We start from the raw sequence: 20430 nt of genomic DNA, 5'->3' as shown, positions 1-20430 counted from the left end.
TGTGAGATTGGCTGAGTGTGATTAAGTGAGGGGTTGACTGAGTCAGTTTTAGTGTGCGGTTGGCTGTGTGTAATTGTGTGTGGAGTTGGCTGAATGTGGGTGTTGTGAGTGTAATATCATTAAATCCCTTTTTACCCCCTCTAGCTTAATTAATTGCAGGGTATGGGTATAATCCCTGGTGGTACAGCAAGAGTATGATTCCTGGTGATCCATGTAGTGCTGACAGCATCTCTGGTGGTCCAGGGTGGAGCACCTGATCTGTGCCCTTGGTTGGTGCAGACCACATAAACCTTCTTCCAGCCCAGCACAAATGCAATGAGTCAGAGTGTTGTTATGGTGTACAATAGTAATGCTTGCAGTGGAATTAAAAAGGAACTTGGGTAGGGGAGCTATGATTGTATTTATCCATCTATCCCACAAGGTCAAAGTACATCGTAACAAATTTGCAGATGCAGAGGTGTAAATTGGGTGAAACAAAGTTGGGTTGTGAAAGGGCTCAGAAGTGAGTACTCCAATCTATGCCAGATTCACCCTCCCTGCTGCCCTAAGAACAGTTTCCTCAATGCACTCCAGCCACTAATAAACATGGAGCTTGGTGTATTTACGGGTCCTGTCCGAACGCTTTTGTTGACACGAGGGAAGCAGCCCCATTCCCCAAGAATCATAGCTCACGCCTATCATTAGACATGCTTGCACTGTTTTCAGGGCACTAGGACCCTGCAGCATTCACACTAGGCTGACCTGCCAGTAATATGGGCAGACCTGCTCCCTTTTTGGACGGACCAGTCCCATTTGGGTGGAACAAGTGACAATATTGTATCACAGGTTATCCCCCTATCCCCCAGTCCCGATTCTGGGACTGCTGAAGTTGGGAGATATGTAGAGGGAATATTTTGTAATTACTGTATAGATAACACTAACACTTGGTAGATCAGATTCACTTTAAATGTTTTGCACATTACAAATCGCCTTCTTTGCAATAAATCCTTATCACTTGCCCAAACACCATGTATTAACTGCAACTGAGTTAAGGTCTATGTGTTCTATGTGCCTTCTAATATATATTAATATGTTTAATATTATATTACTGTAAGTCACCTGCCAAATGGGGTGGGGGTGCATTCATTAAAAAGAATATTAGTGAAATTAAATACAAACTGCAAAATGTAGGCTAAAATAGTCAAGCTGAGAATATGTCTGGGTTGGAGACTTTTTCTAAATCAGCTATTTTGGTCTACCTTTTGCCATTCTGATATGAACTCATTATATTGTGATGTCATAATAATATACTTTTGTTATAAGTAACCGTATTAATCTTGATGTCTGAACTAGCATCAGAGCCAGATTAAGAGCCCGGTGCTGAGCCCAGTGGGCCCTGTGCTGAGAATTATGATGGGGCCTAATTACAGAATATTATCGACCAAAAACACTAAAACAGTCATACCTCCCAAGCGTCATGTATCTGATGGAGTTGTTGTTGGAGGGAAACTCAAAGGATGCAGCTATAAGAAAACACATACTCTATGCTAATCTCTTAATCTAATTCATACTTTCATCTTTCAAGTAAATCCATACCCCCTAACAGCAGTGTCCAGTGAAGCAGGAAGCCAATGGGAGGGGTAAAAGAGTAGGCCACTGATGCGAATCACGTGACCAGAACTGCCAAAAGGGACGAACATGCCCAAAAAGGGGTTGTATGTGTTTTCAAAGAATTGGAAGGCCAGCCTGGCATCAGTGTCCCTATGTATCACAGTGTCAGTGCCCCCATATCGCCCAATCCCCTAGTCTCCCAGTGTCTGTGTCCCCATTTCTCCCAGTGTCCCCATGTCTCAGTGTGTCCCGTGTCACTAGGATACTAGAGAACACTGAGAGACATGGGGACACAGTGAGACATGGGGACACTGAGAGACACGGGGACACTGAGAGACTTGGGGACACTGGGAGACATGGGGGCACTGAGACACTTGGGGACACTGGGAGACATGGGGGCACTTGTGGATACAGACATGGGGACACTGAGAGACATGGAGACACTGGGAGACATGGGGATACTGAGACATTAAGGGACACTGGGAGAAATGGGGTCACAGACACTAGTGACACAGAGACATGGGGGTACAGACATTTGGGGAAACTAAGACACTAGGGACACTGAGAGACATGGAAACGCAGACACTGGGATACATGGGGACACTAGGAGACATGGGGACACTGAAACACTAGGGACACTGGCTGGAAGGCATGGGGACACAGACACTTGGGGACACTGGGAGACATAGAGGCACTTGTGGACATTTGGGGACACTGGGAGAAATGGGGTCACATACACCAGGGACACAGAGACATGGGGATACATACATTTGGGGAAACTAAGACACTAGGGACACTAGGAGACATGGGGACACTGAGACACTAGGGACACTGGCTGGGAGGCATGGGGACACAGACACTTGGGGACACTGGGAGATATGGGGGCACTTGTGGACATAGACATGGGGGGACATTGGGGGACACTTGGAGGCATGGGGACACTAGGGACACAGAGACATGGGGACACAGACACTGAGAGAAATGGGGTCACAGACACTAGGGACACTGGCTGGGAGACATAGGGACACTGGGAGACAAGGGGACACTGAGACACTGGCTGGGAGGCATGTGGACACTGGAAGACATGGGGACCACAGACATTTGGGGACACTGGGAGACATGGGGACACAGACATTTGGGGACACTGGGAGACATGGGGACACTGGGAGACATGGGGACACAGACACTGGTAGACTAGGGGACACTGGGAGACTAGGGGACACTGGGAGACTAGGGGACACTGGGAGCCATGGGGACACTGAGACACTAGGGACACTGGCTGGGAGACACGGGGACAGCGTCCCCATGTGTCTCAGTGTCCCCATGTGTCTCAGTGTCCCCATGTCTCACAGTGTCCCCTAGTGTCTCAGTGTCCCCATGTGTCTCAGTGTCCCCACGTCTCCCAGTGTCCCCTAGTGTCTCAGTGTTCCCATGTCTCCCTACTGCCTTTCCCCTCATCCCTCACTTCCCTGAGCTGTAGTCTGTCTCTGCAGGCTGGGAGCTGCTGTCTGAACTCTCTGTGCTGTGGAGCTGCTCCCCTGCATATTAGTGAGTAGGGATGGATATGCTGTAACTTCCTATCCCTGCCTCTCTCCATACACAGTGATTGGTATTGCAGAGTAATCTCCGTTTATACTGAGAAAAATATTTGCATTTGTATTGCCGGTATTACTGCAATACCATCATGGACAGGCAGCCTCAAATATTGGCTGTGCCTTAAAATACTAGTCAGGTGGAAAACCTAAGACTAGTGTAAAAAAAAAAAAAAAAACTTGCTTCAGCCATCATTCACTGGTGGAAGCTACAGACAATTAATGCCTATATACAATTAATAAACATCTTGGAAGATCCTGCTGACCCCAAGTGTCTTAAAGTAACAGTCTAAACAGCAAACTGTAGTACACAGAAAATCAAAACTGCAATATTTAAGCCAAAATAGCAGATTATGAAACATTTCCCAATTCCTCTATAGTGACAGCTTTTTCTGTTTTTTTTTAATAAATTATACAAATTGCTTTTCAACTGAATAAACTCATATGTAACAAAAGTGTGTAATATTTTATTTCCCAAATGAACACTTTATTTAAGGGGTTGAAGGTTATCTCAATGTATGATATAGTTCAAAGCCCATGTGGTTTATCAAGGGGAAATGAACACCCCTTAACCCCTTAAGGACCAAACTTCTGGAATAAAAGGGAATCATGACATGTCACACATGTCATGTGTCCTTAAGGGGTTAAACTTGTAATAACATATTAACCCTTTAAGATGCCAAAATGGCACTTTGTAGTCATTCCAGTCTGATCCCTACAAAACCTATATAGAATATTGGGCTGATAACACCCCAATGATACTGCTGGAGATTGATTTACATCCCCAGCAGCAGAGGGATTAACTCCGTATGTGCAGCATTTCGCAGCCAAACAATGCACATAAGGACTCCAGACACCATAACCACTTCATATCACTGAAGTGGTCATGATGTTCAGAATAACCCTTTTACTGAATGGATCATAATATTTTGGAATAGGAATATTAAATACTGGATTTTTTGGATGGCATAGACCCTGTGTAGGCAACCACACTATAACCACTACAGTCCACTGTAGTTGAAATGGTGCCAGGAGTGCTCTAGAGCCCCCTCCCCCATTGTCAAATGGTTGTTTTAACTTCTTACAAGGGTTCCGCATGGCACCGCTTCTCACCTTCTCTCAGCTAGAGAACTCAAATCTATTACTTAGGAGCTTCCTTCACCTCTAGTGAGCCAAACCCTGCAGTCCAAGGCAAGCTTATCACGCTCAGCCAATGAGCTAAACCCTGTACCTACTGGGCATGGCGCAGACAGAGAGTTCTATAGCTGCTGTGGTAGTGGAGACGGACTCCAGGTAAAAAGTCAAACTGCTAGGTAGCCCTGTATACAGAGCAGAGACTTCCACACTTATATTCACATGGTTCAATTTAGTGAGAAGTACCCAGTGGCATTACTACTACCCATTGCATGTTATACGATAAATATTGCATGTTATACCATAATCGTCTTAGTATAGCTACCCAAATTCTAGCTTATACTATGCTTTATGTTCTTGTTTTACAATAAAAAAGTGCAGCGTCTCATGATTACCCATGTCTTACCTTCTTATATTCCATTATGCTATGTCTTACTACTCAGACATGGATTTCACTCTGCACTACAAAAAAAAAAGAATTAAAAAAAAAAGGCAAACTGCTCTTAAACGATGGTGGTGTACAGGGCACTACTGGCACTATAACCACTTCAGCGCCACTGTGTTCCTTTAAATTTCTTTAATTTAAAATTTTAGTAGTGCAAATATAAGTGTACAAATTGGTAAACACATATAATTGAAAAGATAGATTTACAATAAGAATATCCAACTTCACCTAGCTTATTTTTGTTTTAGTTAGCTTGCAAGAATACAGTAAGTCCTAAGGCATCTGAGTATGAATACAAGAAACTGATAAAATATGCTAGATTGCCGGGTGGGGACTGATGGAAAATAAATTGCAGAAGACAGGTAGGCAGATAATATGTCATCAAACTTGTGCCCACCCTGGAGGCCCCGCTGTGATCTAGTGGCGGTCCATTGACTAGCGGAGCCCCAAGAAATATATGCAAAAGGAGCGTGGGAAAAAATAAAGAGCAGAAAACAAACTAAAATATTTACAGGAGGTAAGAACACTCGAAGACCCTGCTGTGGAATGGGTCGAGTGTAGGGCAGTGCAGCTCAGACTATGTCCTCCAAGGGCAGATTGTCAAATGTTTAAGAACATTTAGATATATTTATTTTATAATCATTAATAACAAAAATACTAACAAGTTCTCTATATTTTGGAAGGAAAATCAGTTTTAAAGGGACACTATAGTCACCAGATAAACTACTGCTTATTGCATTTGTTCTAGTGAGTAGAATCATTACCTTCAGGCTTTTTGCAGTAAACAGTCTTTTCAGAGAAAAGCCTAGGGATATCTTCACTGGCCACTCTTCAGATGGCTACCAGAGGTGCTTCCTGGGGCAGTGCTGCACAGAGTGGAGACACTGAACTTTCTCATAGAGATGCATTGATTCAATGGTTCTCTATGAGGAGATGCTGATTGGCCAGGGCGGTGTTTGGCTTGTGCTGGCTGCCTCCTTGGCAGTCTCAGCCAATCATATGGGAAAGCATTGTGATTGGCTGAGAGAATAACTTCTGATGATGTCAGCCAAGCAGGCAGATCAGGGGCAGAGACAGCAGCTGGAGACTTGAACAAAAGTAAGGTTTTGCTATATGTAGAAGGGTAAGGGGAGCTAGATGGGGGTTTTAACATTCTAGGGTCAGGAATATATGTTTGTGTTCCGAACCCTACAGTGTTCCTTTAACCCCTTTTATTCCAGAAATTTGGTCCTTAAGGGGTTAAAGAAGATTAGTATGACTGGTCTTTTTTAATGTGGGTATTTTCCATTACATTTGACTTGGTGCAAATTTTTAAATGAGAACTATAATTGAAATAATACACACACATATAAAAGTAATGTCATGACCCCTGCCTCTTGCTTTCCTTTTGTTAGCTGGTGGGTAAATCAATGATGACCACTGGAAGTTTGGCGGGTGCTGATCATTTGCACCCCCCTTCAGTTTGATGCTCTGCAATTATAATTGATGCGAAGCAACCAATCAGGAAGGAGAAGTACAAGCGGTCTGCATGTGCTGGAGGTGTTGACCACATGCTCCTTTGCACCAGCACCAGCCCCCTTGTTGATCCTCTGATTTCTCCAATGGCCTGTTCAGGTCTAGCAATTTTGTGTGCCGTACAAATATAGTCATGTGCCATAGGTTGCCGAACCTGGCACAGACTATCAAAATACTTTAACCCTTTTACTACCGAGCACTTTCGCTTGAATAAATATTAGCATAACATTTTTTTGAAGCAAGGGATAAATAGCTAGCATACACACATATAACATAGTGATTTTGTGTACAGATTTCAAATGCCTATGACCAGGAGTAAGAGTATATATCAATTAATGTCACAGAGATCCATGTGTGGCTTGTTCCAAGGGATGAAGTTGATGTCTCCAGAAAGAGTCTTTGTCCATACTGGTCAAGCCTCTTAAAACCTGTCACTCTCTCTGCTACTGACAGCTCCTCTGTGTCAGTGCATTAATTGGGCCCTACGACAGGTGCTCACATGGGACTCACAAACCCCAGCCATTTATCAAATAGCACAGACAGGGCAAAGATCAGAAGTCAATGAATGGTTTAAAATTCTAGATTGCGAATAAAGTTAATAAAACACAACCAGCATGAGGTGTAGACCAGACTACAAGCTTTGTGTTTGTCATAAGGAAAATTCCATTTTTCAATTTCAAGTTAATTATTCAATTCAGTTCAATTTAAATGAAAGTACACACAATGAAAAGTCAAAATATATGTGCAAAACTTAGCGAACATGCTATTTTTTTTTTAATCTTTACTTTTGAGTGCAGAGATGATTACAAGCTTAATCTGTGACATGTTTAGTATACAATATTATTGCAAACAATTGGTACATATAGTCAAGAGGTGCTGCACTTTTTTTTTTTTTTTTGTCGAGTAGGAACATGAATTATACAAGAAGAATTGCGAGGTAAAGCAGTAGTTATAGTCGTGTTGTGTAACATGCTAACTTGTACGTTTTACATACTGTATGCTTGTTTGTAATGAAACTAGCGTAATGCAGGTTAAGTTAAACGCAGGCTGAGTTATATCATATCTAATGCAATGGGTCACGATGGGATCTACTAGCTTATGGCATAAAATATATATTTTTAACTTAAAGAGGTAAATGTGGGCTTTCAAGAGTATTACATAGTTGAACTTCGATATTACCACTGCCGAGCGTAGGTAGGCGGGCGGCCACCGGGGCTGAATGCATTCCTGTATCATTAGATATTATCATTAGACATAGTAATATAATAGTATGGCTACGGTGAATGTTAGAGCGCCGTTTAGGTGGCAAGAGGTAAATAGGTAGCTGCTCTTAGGTAGCTGATATAAAACTAGAAAAGCTACAATTTCTGGGGAAATTGTGTGAAGTGTTCTTGCCTCCACCAGTAGTATACAACTGGAGTGGGCGGAGTAACTGTTATTATTTATTTATATAGCACATTTAATTGCAATGTTGTTGCCCAAAGTGCTTCACAGTTACATTAAAACATACAGTTATAAAAACATTAGCAGGTGTAAAAGGCTTTGTCTATGACATCACTTGCTGCTGCAGCCTTGCACAGGTCAATGTGTGCCAGGAATAAACTGGATTATGTTCTTGATTTACCATTCTTCAAATTACACAAATTTATGGTAATTTTCCTTTTTTTATTAATTTGGTCATAAACGTAGAAACGTAAGAAAAGAAGAAATGGCTGAATTTTTCGAAAGCTGTTCAACCGTTAGCAACTGCAGAAAAGGATAATCCGAACTCAGATTTGGTAATAAAGCATATAGAATGAAGATATCACACTCATCAATTTATATGCTTTATTATTAATAAATCTAGTTTGCTATTTTTTTCTCTATTTTCTCTACTCCAAACATCAAATTGTAGCAGATGACGGACATTAATATAGCGTGAAATAAGTGTGCTAATATGTTAATTATTTTTCTTTGAAACCAAAGAGGAAATCACTATGAGAGTCACACATCAGTGACATTAACCTCTTCCTTGCTAAGTCGCAGTATGACTATGCACTCTCACACATTGCCAGGACCAATTAGTGTTCTAGAAGTTGGTATTCCCTCTAGCACTTCAGGGGTTAACAGTTCTTTTCCCGTAATGAAAGAGGCGATTATACTGCTGTAGTAATAGATTCTGTTACCCCTTGCAAACTGTTTGTTTTGGGGTTGGGTAACAGCAGTGCTGCAGGCTAGAAATTGAGAATAGGGCTCACAGGTTAAACCAAAGGCTCAAGCAGGGACTACTTACATGTTATTTTACAAGAATATTTTCCTACACACCTTGTTTTCCATAGAGTGTAACTGATAGCTTATAGCATTCATTATGTTAATTGAAGGACAGGCGTAACTCCTTCATGTCAGGCAAATCCCTTTACATTATGACAGTTCTGGCAACGCATGTGTCGTTAAAGGGTTAAACTTATTTTACATGCATCTATGTCCTAGTTGCTAGATATTTATTTGTTTTAAATGTATGCCACATTGTATTAACAGGACACAGCAAACTGTAACTTAAAGTAAATCTGTCAATTGTTAATAAAATTATACTCCGATGCATGACATAACATTTCATCTATACATATGCGTGCAGAAATGCTAGCACATATTAACATTTTTAAATATTAAAATAAAAATCTTGTCTACTCATAATGCTTATATTTAGGCCATACTTATATTTAGACAACCTTTGTCACTCAAGATGTTGTGGACTAACTACATCTTCCCTGATACTTTGCCAGCGTTATGGAGGATGTAGTCTACAAATCGTAGCCCCCAAAGTAGCCTACTCCTGATCTAGACAGACGAGAGTAGGAGATTCCTCCTACAGGTGCTTTTCTGATCTGCATCAATGCAACTACAATGCATGTGCAGTAGTTGCTGTGATAATTTTTCTGTCATTTGTGTCTCATACTTTGCCAAAAGAATGAAGGAATGGTGATAAATATTTCTTTATTCAGATGCCCATACACTAGCAATAAGTCGGTTCTACATGCAACTCATTGCCATCCAAATGTGAAAGTTCAACAGCAGCAAGTAGGTCAAGTGACCAGCTGTACCGTGGTGACGTGGGTCGCGTTTGACAATATTCTTTATCCTCTACCACAGTCCACGAGGTCACGCTGCAAAAGTAGGTGAGCAATACAAGTATGGGTGACGGAAATGGGAGGGTGATGGTGCAAGAAACACAAAGGTTGGATAAGACATACAAGGGTGATAAGATACACTAAAGGGGGTAAGACATTTCATTGGTTGTTTTATTTAATTCTTCTAAATTTATAGATAAAATATATGGATGCGTCTTATATACACGTCACGACTCTTACAGGGTTATTCATTAGTGTGCATTTTTGGGGATTCAAAGTGAATTAAGGACAGAGTAAGCACATGTGAAACATGACTTAATTGAAAAAATTTCCTAGTTTGGCTATTTTAGCCGTAAAAATTGAAATTCCCTCTAAATTCCTGACAATTCTTACTTTAATGGAAAACCCTGATAATGAAGTTTCAAGACAACGGGTTTGGTACTTTCTGCTCTCTTAAAAATACCCACAAGGAGTGTATTTTACCATTATTATTATTATTATATTATTTATAGAGCGCCGTCAAATTCCGCAGCGCTTTACAATGGGTGGACGAATAGACATGTAGTTGTAACCAGACAAGTTGGACACACAGGAACAGAGGGGTTGAGGGCCCTGCTCAATGAGCTTACATGCTAGAGGGAGTGGGGTAAAGTGACACAAAAGGTAAGGATAGTATTAGACTAGTGACAGTTGCAGAAGAGGAATCAGTTGGGAGCTATTAAGAGTTTAATTGATACACTTTTATGAAGAAGTGAGTTTTTAACGATTTTTTGAAGGAGTGGAGACTGGATGAGCATCTAACGGAGGAGGGAAGCGAGTTCCACAGGAACGGTGCAGCCCTCGAGAAGTCTTGAAGGCGAGCATCAGAGGTGGGAGTACGGACAGAAGATAGACGTAAGTCTTCAGCAGATCGTAAGGGCCTAGACGAGACATTCTTGTGCATAGGGGAGGATAGATAGGTGGGAGCAGCATTATGATTCTTAAAAATGTTTAAACGTCCCAACATTTATGTAAATGATAAGCAATAAATGTAAAAATGGTACAAAGCTACTATTATTTTAAGCATCCACGTCCAACTGTATTAAACATCAATTATTGTAGGTGTATGTACTGCGCTTCCCATGTTTAAAAAGAAATGTTCAGTTCATTTTTGTTTTAAACCAAAAGAACTTGCCAGTGAAGTGGTTAATCAATAGCAAATTGCAATTTTTCAAAAACATATTTAGATCTAATAGCTGTTAATGTTGTGGTATTGTAAGAAACATTTAATGTGCATTGAAAATGTAACTTTTTTTTCTGTTACTTTTTATTGTGGATTACATACAGATATGTATATTGCATGTTATTGTTATATTATTAAACGGAGAAACATTCACAATTTTCACACATCTTAATTTATATTTTATGACCAGAAACATGCTAAGGTTTGGTAAAAAAAACTGTAATTTGGCAATTGACAAACGGGCAAATTTCAGGCTGACGTGCTTAAATCTAAAATTTTATTTTTCTCCCCAATTATTTGCAACAACTAAACAGAACGGTTTTCTGGAGTCCAATGAGGACAGAGTTTGCATTAGAATAAACATCAATGTAAAAAGTGTGTATCTGTGCATAAACACACTGTATATTAGAGGCACATATGTGTGATTCCAGATAGTAGCTACAATTCTTTTTAAATAACATAGAGGTAAAGCACAGGCAGAAGGTACCTGCAAAGTGTACTAAAATACAACACAAATGGATGTATACGTACTGTTCATTATTGTTACAAACTATAGCAATGCACATTTTGCATAAAAACAGTAAAACAGGCAACATTTGTGAATTTCAGGAGATCTAATTATGTATTGTTGCTCCTTCATTTGAAATGTAAATAAGTATCAAGTAGTATGAACACTCTTCTTTGGCACACATATGGAAAATACTGGAGGACAATTGCATAATATAAATATATATACAATAAGTCAGGATCTGATATGTATCATCTTTGTGTAATCAGAATTTATTATATTATTGTAGGATGAAGAACACAGGGTCTATGTATTCCTTTATTACAGTTTAAATAAATGTCGGATTTTTAGTGTGTACTGGGAAACTTAAAGGGACTGATATTCACAGTACACAGAATTATCCCGGATCAGATTGACTGTAAAATAGATAATTTGCTGACTGACTGGACATCTTAATTTATATTCTCTGTAAATGGGATTGCCATTTTCCCTGATAAAAAAAAAAATGCCCCTCTAAGTCTCACAACCTTGATCTGCGTGGAGATGTGATTATATTATATATCCACAAACACACACAATATGTACAGTGGAGATGAGAAGATTATTCAATTTAAAGAATAAATCAGAAGTGTAAGGAATTATCTCTATTGTATGTCTTCCATATGAGTGTTGTATGTTACAATGGCATATTTACTGTATCTAGGAAAGGTTCTAGCATTTCTAAATCAAAAGAGCATTTTTTGAAACATTTGTGTAAAAAAATGAAATGTTGACATTTAATTTATAAAGAAAATAAAAATTAAGTTTTATGTTAATACTGTACAAGAATTGCAAGGAATGCTATAATTACGTACTTCTCTATTTAAGTTTGTGGACCAGAACCGGGCATCACTAATACTGGACTCTGGAGTGCAGGTTCCTGGCAAAATATATATATATATAATATTGTTCTTGGTTCTTTTCTTGGCTGCTTCGATTCATGTAAGTCATGCAATCACCAATAATACATGCTTTTTAACTGTAAAGGTATTGCCACATGAAAAATGTTAGACGTAGTATAGAGATTTGAGTGATATTTAAATATCCAGTCTGTATAGGAAAATTGTGCTTATGTAATGGGCTTTGGGAAATATGATTAAACAATGCTTTGGAATGTAGCCTGTATCAATAAACTGGTTTGTTTCACAAATGTAATTGCTCAACCTCCCAATGTCACATATTATCATATTGCCAACTACAGTGAGGGAAACAAGTATTTGATCCACTGCTGATTTTGAATGTTTGCCCACTGACAAAGAAATGATCAGTCTATAATTGTAATGGTAGGTGTATTTTAACAGTGAGAGACAGAATAACAAAAACAAATCCAGAAAAACGTGTCAAAAAAAGTTATAAATTGATTTGCATGTCAATGAGTGAAATAAGTATTTGACCCCTTCGACTTAGTTACTTGGTGGCAAAACCCCTGTTGGCAATCACAGAGGTCAGACGTTTCTTGTAGTTGGCCACCAGGTTTGCACACATCTCAGGAGGGATTTTGGCCCACTACTCTTTGCAGATCCTCTTCCAGTCATTAAGGTTTCGAGGGTGACATTTGGCAACTAAAACCTTTACCTCCCTCCACAGATTTCCTATGGGATTAAGGTCTGGAGATTGGCTTCTTCTTGAGCCACTCCTTTGCTGTTTTGGCTGTGTGTTTTGGGTCAGTCATGTTGGAATACCCATCCATGACCCATTTTCAATGCCCTGGCTGAGGGAAGAAGGTTCTCACCCAAGATTTGACGGTACATGGCCCCGTCCATTGTCCCTTTGATGCGGTGCAGTTGTCCTGTCCCCTTAGCAGAAAAACACTCCCAAAGCATAATGTTTCCACCTCCATGTTTGACGGTGGGAATGGTGTTCTTGGGGTCATAGGCAGCATTCCTCCTACTCTAAACATGGCGAGTTGAGTTAATGCCAAAAAAATAGATTTTGGTCTCATATGACCACAACACTTTCACCCGGTACTTCTCTGAATCATTCAGATATTCATTGGCAAACTTCAGACTGGCTTGTACATGTGCTTTCTTGAACAGGGGGACCTTGCAGGCGCTGCAAGATTTCAGTCCTTCACGGCATAGTGTGTTACCAATTGTTTTCTTGATGACTATGGTTCTAGCTGCCTTGAGATCATTAACAAGATCCTCCCGTGTAGTTGTTGTTGATGATCATTGAAACTCCACAACTCCACAAGGTGAGATCTTGCATGGAGCACCAAACCGAGGGAGACTGACAGTTATTTTGTGTTTCTTCCATTTGCGAATAATTTCACCAACTGTTGTCACCTTCTCACCAAGCTACTTGGCAATGGTCTTGTAGCCCATTCCAGCCTTTTGTAAGTCTACAATCTTGTCCCTGACATCCGTGGACAACTCTTTCGTCTTGGCCATGGTGGAGAGTTTGGAATCTGATTGATTGCTTCTGTGGACAGGTGTCTTTTATACAGGTAACAAGCTGAGATTAGGATCTTTAACCCCTTAAGGACCAAACTTCTGGAATAAAAGGGAATCATGACGTGTCAGACATGTCATGTGTCCTTAAGGGGTTAAGAGAGTGCTCCTAATCTCAGCTCGTTACCTGTATAAAAGACACCTTGGAGCCAGAAATCTTGCTGATTAATAGGGGATCAAATACTTATTTCACTCATTGACATGCAAATCTATTTAACTTTTTGACATGCATTTTTCAGGATTTTTTTTTGTCTCTCACTGTTAAAATATACCTACCATTATAAATATAGACAGATAATTTCTTTGTCAGTGGGCAAAAGTTCAAATGCAGCAGGGGGGGCGGGGCCTGACCACAGTGCTGAGAGGACGCTAGCCTCCACCACTCCTGCTATTTGGGGCAAAATAAAGCCAAAACGGCACTGAAATTGCACACAAGGGCCACCAAGCGACAGGTGATACCGGGGCACACACACAGACACCACCCAAGCGACAATGTAACGAATGCGCACCCGAAACTACGGTGAAGCCTACCAGCATGGCAAGCGCGGGGGAGATGGCCGCTTTCCTGCAGCTTTGACCAGCCGGGAACATGACTCTGGGCCCTCGCTCCCTCTCCTCTGGACTAGAGTCAGTTTATATAGCCTGTCTAAGTCCATACTTAGCGATGTTGATCTTGTTCATATTATAAAATTGTGCATGCCTTATCTACTACTGCAATTGTATTGCATGATGCAAGCCTGAGGATTGCCGTTGGGGTACCTCAAGCCTGTCTGTACTACTCTTATGCACTGCAAAAACACAAAACAAAAAAAAATTAACAAATTAAGTAGGGAATCAAATACTTTTTCCCCTTACTGTATAGAAATTGCTGGTTGAATAAAAAGTCCAGCCCAAATCGCATTTGGAATTTCTCATATGGTAAAATCATAAATTATCATTAATAATCTATCTTACTATTCTATCTTACTCTTACTAAATATACAGTTTGGTCCTCAATGTCCTACAAAGACACAGCAGTACTGCAAAGGGTACACAGATGGGCAACATCCAAATTAATATGTCTCAGAAGACACTTTTGAAAATGGGTTTATTAAATGTGGAAAATAGATGCCTACGAAGATAGGGGAACACTATAGCTTTAAGAACATGTTTGCTTCTTCTCAATGAAGTAGTCTGGGTGGCACGGTAATTGTAGGGTTATCATGCCTCTAGTGGCTGTCAGAGTGAAACTCTGCTATTTCAGTCAGATGGTCATAGAGATCATGTGATTGGTGCAGCGATGCGTTTTGTCATGCATGCACACTAGCCTCCCAATGGTTTTCTATGAAAAAGCATTGGATTGGCTGAGATCATCAATCTTGATGATCTCAACGATGGAAGCAGGACAGAAGCACCTAAACCTTCCACAGGACACTATAGCGTTAGGAATACACTTTATATTCCCAATGCTATAGTGTTCCTTTGAGCAGACTACTCCAAATATAAAAGTATAAAGTAAGCAACAGATAAAATATATATATATTGTTTTGTGCACTATACAATCACTGATGGCAATATAGGTATATACATACATATACTGTAATAGAAAATGCAGTTCAGATCAATACAATATATATTTTTTTATAAGTAAATATCAACATTTAATAGACAGATAGCAATGATAGATGGAATAGTTGAAACACAAATCATTATGGCAGTTGCCCAAAATATTAATAATAATAAAATCATATAAAAGGCAATACAGATCGTAGTCTAAACTAGGTTATGCACCAACATTAATAGAAAAAAATAAAGTAAGTAGATGTGTGGCCTGTGAAACATTCCTGGGCATAAAATTCAGGTAAGCCGATACCCTCTGAGGGCAGAGAACAGTCCCACAGAGTGAAACATGGACAAATTGCTCTACGCCCTTGTAAATGTTGATACCAAGGCAAAAACGGCACCAAACACAATTCACTGCCTGAAGTGGTAATAGCAGTTCTGAAACTTCCCCAATCATCCGATGGGACCAAAGCTTCATTCTTCTCAGGCACTCGATCACATATTAAGAAGAGAGCTGGTTCTGGGGTTTCCAGGCTGGCTTGTGGGAGCGTAACAAATGCAAAACAGAACAAACAATTGGTGGGTATTATTCCACTTAATCAACACACCCACACACAGTGGTACTTAACTTCATTTAAAGGATGCAGCTTCCCAGGTGGCTTTTCAAAATATAACACCCCTTTTAGACAACAATATAAACACGGTATTTGGGATTCAGCTATGCAGCTATAAAGGGATACAATTAATTATATAGTGAAGTACAGCAAGACACAGTTAACTCAACAAATACACTCACAGAAAATATAGAAGTTTGGCACCTTGGGGTGACTCCCCTGGTTAAGGCTGGATGGGTACCAACTTATTGACCTCCTTCCACAAATGATATGGTTCAGAGCTGGTGAATTGATAAAAAAAAATCTCTACTTTTCTTCCAAAAAAATTTATTGTGTACAACATAACATAAAACAACAAATATAAATCAAACATGTCCAACGTGTTTCCTCAAAAAACAATCTAATAATAATTAAAAACATACAGCAAACAAACACCCTCTGCTCTTGACCATAAAATTGGTGGAAGGAGGTCAAGAAGATTGTTGCTCCCCAGCCTTAATCAGGGAAGCACCCGAAGATGACAAACAGAGTTAACTGTGTCTTGCTGTACTTCACAATACATTCCATGTTATCCCTTTAAAGATGTATAGCTGAATTTGAAATATTGTGTGTATCTTGTTGGCTTGTAGGACTGAGCAGGAGCACACTGGCTGGAGTGGCCATTCAATATACATGGGTCACTCTGCAGTGGATGTTGGGGTATGTTAGAGACCTTTTGCTTTGTAACAGGATGCAGTAGACAGAGACTAAGTTTCATCCAGAAATCCGCAAAGAGCCTTCCAGTAGAGGACGGTGCACTTCGGGAGTCTTGTAAACGCATGATGTCTGCCATCTTAGGAAGATTGATGCACAAGTAAAGCGCACCAAGAATTTCAACAGGCCTCAGCTCCCCTCCCTGTATATACCTGGAGTGTAAGTGCCACTGAGAGGTAGGGTACCAGGATAACCCACATCGGCTGGTGGAGGGTAAGTGAAAGGGGGATTGAGTCAAAGACTTCTGAGTGCCATAGAGTTAAGGGTGGAGAGATCTCCCATTCACTCACGTCTCCAAGTTGGCCAGAAGGCTGCCTCAGATGCTGCCTGGAAGCTTCACTGTGCCTGTCCTCCATTCCCCCAGCCTGTCCTCCATCTCCCAGAGTGTTGGTGCTGGGATATTGCACCAGATCAAACAAGCCTAAACATATAACCTAATGCTGGAGTTCTATCAATTATATATCTTGATTACGATTACTATTAAAACACACTTCAGGCTTAATCCAGTTAAAGATAATAATTTTATTTCCATTCAAATGTTAAGATTTATACTGCAAAGTAACCAAACAATATGAATATCTCTACAACATAAAAAAAATAAATAAGAGAGCCATTCTGTTCAGAAGAAGAAATCACCCTTCAGAAAAGGACAAAAATATTTAATATACCACTACAACTGTGGTTACAATATGCAATGCATACTTTCATAGCCAAGAGGAAAAGTAACACTGCTTACGATGAGCTTATAACTTAGAAACTAATTTCATGGTCAGTGACACTTTTAAAGAACATCACGTACTGCTCAATTGATGATATTTGGTATCTAAAGAAGTATATATATATATATATATATATATATATATTCTTAAAAAATGTATTAAGTCTGTACTGAAGAAATTGCTTCTCTTTTATAAAATATGGTATGAGTTTTGATTCATCGAACTATTCTTTCATTTAGACTTTTTGTTTTCTTTCTTCAGAACACAACATCAGACAGATTTTCTCCATCAGATACCACAAATATAGGCCTCCATTTAATACGCTTTCAAAGTGATTCAATACTAGAAAAACATTCCAAATGATAAATCTACAGAAGCTACCTTTAAACCGTTGCTCCAGCCTACACGTCTACTTCTGCTTTTAGAGGTGGTCAAAGAGGACGTAATCTGTATGTGCACATACAGAGATATTAACAGTTTTGTGCCGGGGCTTAGTTAGATCTCTGGCACACATGACTTAGGCAGTCTGGTACTCTGTTCCAGACTGCCTATTGTTAATTCTCGCAAAATTATGTCTGTCATCAGCGCGCACTGTGAATTGGCAAGAGATATAATCAGCTTCTACAAGTGGAACTTGTACCTCTGCTCCTTCTCTATCTTCATGTGCTCCCTCACAACCCCGCTAAATTGACTGTCGTTGGTCTTTTTTTTTTTTTTTAAATCTACACCTCTGTCCATCCCCAGCACCTCCTGCATTCACGTTCTGAGTCAGTCAAATCGGACCAAGCAAATGCTTCTCTATTAGAAGCATGTCATTGGATCTCAGAGAGGGAAGGAGTGACGCCAGACGGGGTGTGGAGGCCAGCGAGCGTCACTTGCCTGGCGCTGGATTCCAGGTAAGATTGAACTTCATTTAATAGTGTTTCGGCACTAATAAAGGGGGGTGGACATGGTTAATAATGTCCAATAGGGTATTATAAATAAGAAAAAAAAAAGAAAAAGAAAATGGCTGTGGTAACCATTTAAAGTCTATGAAAAGTTTTGTAGATAAATAATTTGGAACATTTTTCTAAGTTTTAAATGGTTTGGAAAGGTTATTAAATTAAGGCCATAGAGACCGCACTACCCCCCTCCTATGTCCCGTCCCCCCCCGCACTAGCCTCACATTGTGTTTAGGCATAACCCAGACACGCTCAGCGTGTTCACTAGCGGCAATAAATATATCTAGCCCTACTCAGTAAGCCTAGGGGGCACTGCACGGCTAAACACATAGGGCCTCCGTTATGCCGTTTCTATTTTTAAGTATAATTTAATTAGAATTTTTTTTTTCTCCCGTCAGACCAGGAATCAGCATATATAGCACACACACATACAAACAGACCTAGGTGAGCAACCTACCCAATGTAAGCTTATAAGCAGATCTCAACTGTTTCATATTAACACTCTCACTAGTTAACCAAAGAAAACAAAACGGGGCAACGCATACTGAGGCTAGAATATGTAACATTAAAAATATGCAGAATACTTTTAATAAGCATGACTTCACAATGCCTAATACCTGTCAGGATCGGGACAGGGATCCAACACGCAGAGTACAAACAGGTGGTAGCTACGTATACCGGACCTTAGAATGGCCGGACTTAACGTAAGGAGTAAGTAGAGAATGGTCTAAGAACAAGCCGAGGTCGAGGGAACGAGAGGACAGGTAAGCGAGAGACAAGCCGAGTCAAAGGGTAACAGAGGTAAACAAGGTAGTACAAACAAGCCGGGTCAGAACCAAAGAGACAACTAGAATACAAGAGCACTGAGTGACTAGACAGGCTAGAACCACGACAGGGCAATGAGCAGATGCCGAAAGCCTTACTTTAGACCTTGATTCTAGAGGGTAATCATGCCCCCGACGAGTCCTGATTAGTGCTCGGGACTTGACGGACAGGTCGACCCGGGTTGGCGTCATGACGTCGACTACTGAGCGTCGCGTCATATAAGGAAGTGGATCCCTCGCGGTCGGCTTGTAAATGGCCGAGAGGACCGCGAGGAACGGAAGAAACAACCCCTCTGGGAGGATAAACGTCTAAGTCTCTCACCTCCTCTGAGGTAGAGACTACAGGTACCCTGACAGTACCCCCCCTCTCAGAAATGCCCACCGGGCGGAAGGAACCGGGACGAGATGGAAAACGGGAGTGAAAAGCCCTGCGGAGGCGAGGAGCATGTACATCTTCCTGAGGTACCCAAGTCCTCTCCTCAGGACCATATCCCTTCCAGTCAATAAGATATTGTAACTTCCCCCGGGAGATTCGAGAATCGATGATGGAGTTGATTTCATACTCCTCCTGACCCTCAACCTGAACAGAGCGAGGAGAGGATATAGTGGAGGAAAATCTGTTACAGACTAACGGTTTCAGTAAGGAAACATGAAAGGAGTTAGGAATGCGTAAGGCAGCTGGAAGAGCTAGGCGATACGCAACTGGGTTAATTCGAGTCAGAACCCTGTAAGGGCCAATGTAACGAGGAGCGAATTTCATAGAAGGAACCTTTAAACGAATGTTTCTTGTACTCAACCATACCCTATCACCTGGAACAAAAACCGGAGCCGCCCTTCTGTGCTTATCAGCGTGTTTCTTGAACAACATGGAATTATGTAGGACAATTTGTCGATTCTGATCCCACAACTTCCTCAAATTGGCAACATGAACATCAACCGACGGTACCGCTTGGGAAGGAGAAACCGAGGGAAGAATGGAAGGATGAAAGCCATAATTCATGAAGAAGGGGCTGGAACGAGTAGAATCACAAACGAGATTATTGTGTGCAAACTCCGCCCAAGGAATCAAACCGACCCAATCGTCCTGGTGTTCAGAAACAAAACAACGCAAATATTGTTCAATCTTTTGATTGGTACGTTCAGCAGCTCCGTTAGACTGAGGGTGATAGGCAGAAGAAAAATTCAATTTGATGCCTAGTTGAGAACAGAAGGATCTCCAAAAACGTGAAACAAATTGGGAACCTCTATCGGAAACAATTTCGGAAGGTATCCCATGTAAGCGAAAAATCTCTCTCGCGAATATCTCCGCCAATTCAGGAGAAGTCGGGAGTTTAGTTAAGGGCACGAAATGAGCCATCTTAGTAAACCTATCAACCACCGTGAGGATCACAGTCTGTTTTTTAGAAACAGGCAAATCTACAATGAAGTCCATAGC

At 40.6% G+C, this 20430-nt stretch overlaps 1 protein-coding gene across 1 annotated transcript in view; it reads left to right on the top strand.

The window, feature by feature from the left end:
• SGK3 (serum/glucocorticoid regulated kinase family member 3) overlaps positions 1-20430 on the top strand; it is a 392044-nt gene that overhangs the window by 226975 nt on the left and 144639 nt on the right. The gene's annotated exons all lie outside the window — the stretch shown is intronic.

The sequence above is a fragment of the Pelobates fuscus genome, chromosome 4 (genome assembly GCF_036172605.1).
Source record: "Pelobates fuscus isolate aPelFus1 chromosome 4, aPelFus1.pri, whole genome shotgun sequence".
NCBI lineage: Eukaryota > Metazoa > Chordata > Amphibia > Anura > Pelobatidae > Pelobates > Pelobates fuscus.
The sequence above is the reverse complement of the archived record's forward strand: the minus strand, read 5'-3'. Positions and strand labels throughout refer to the sequence as shown.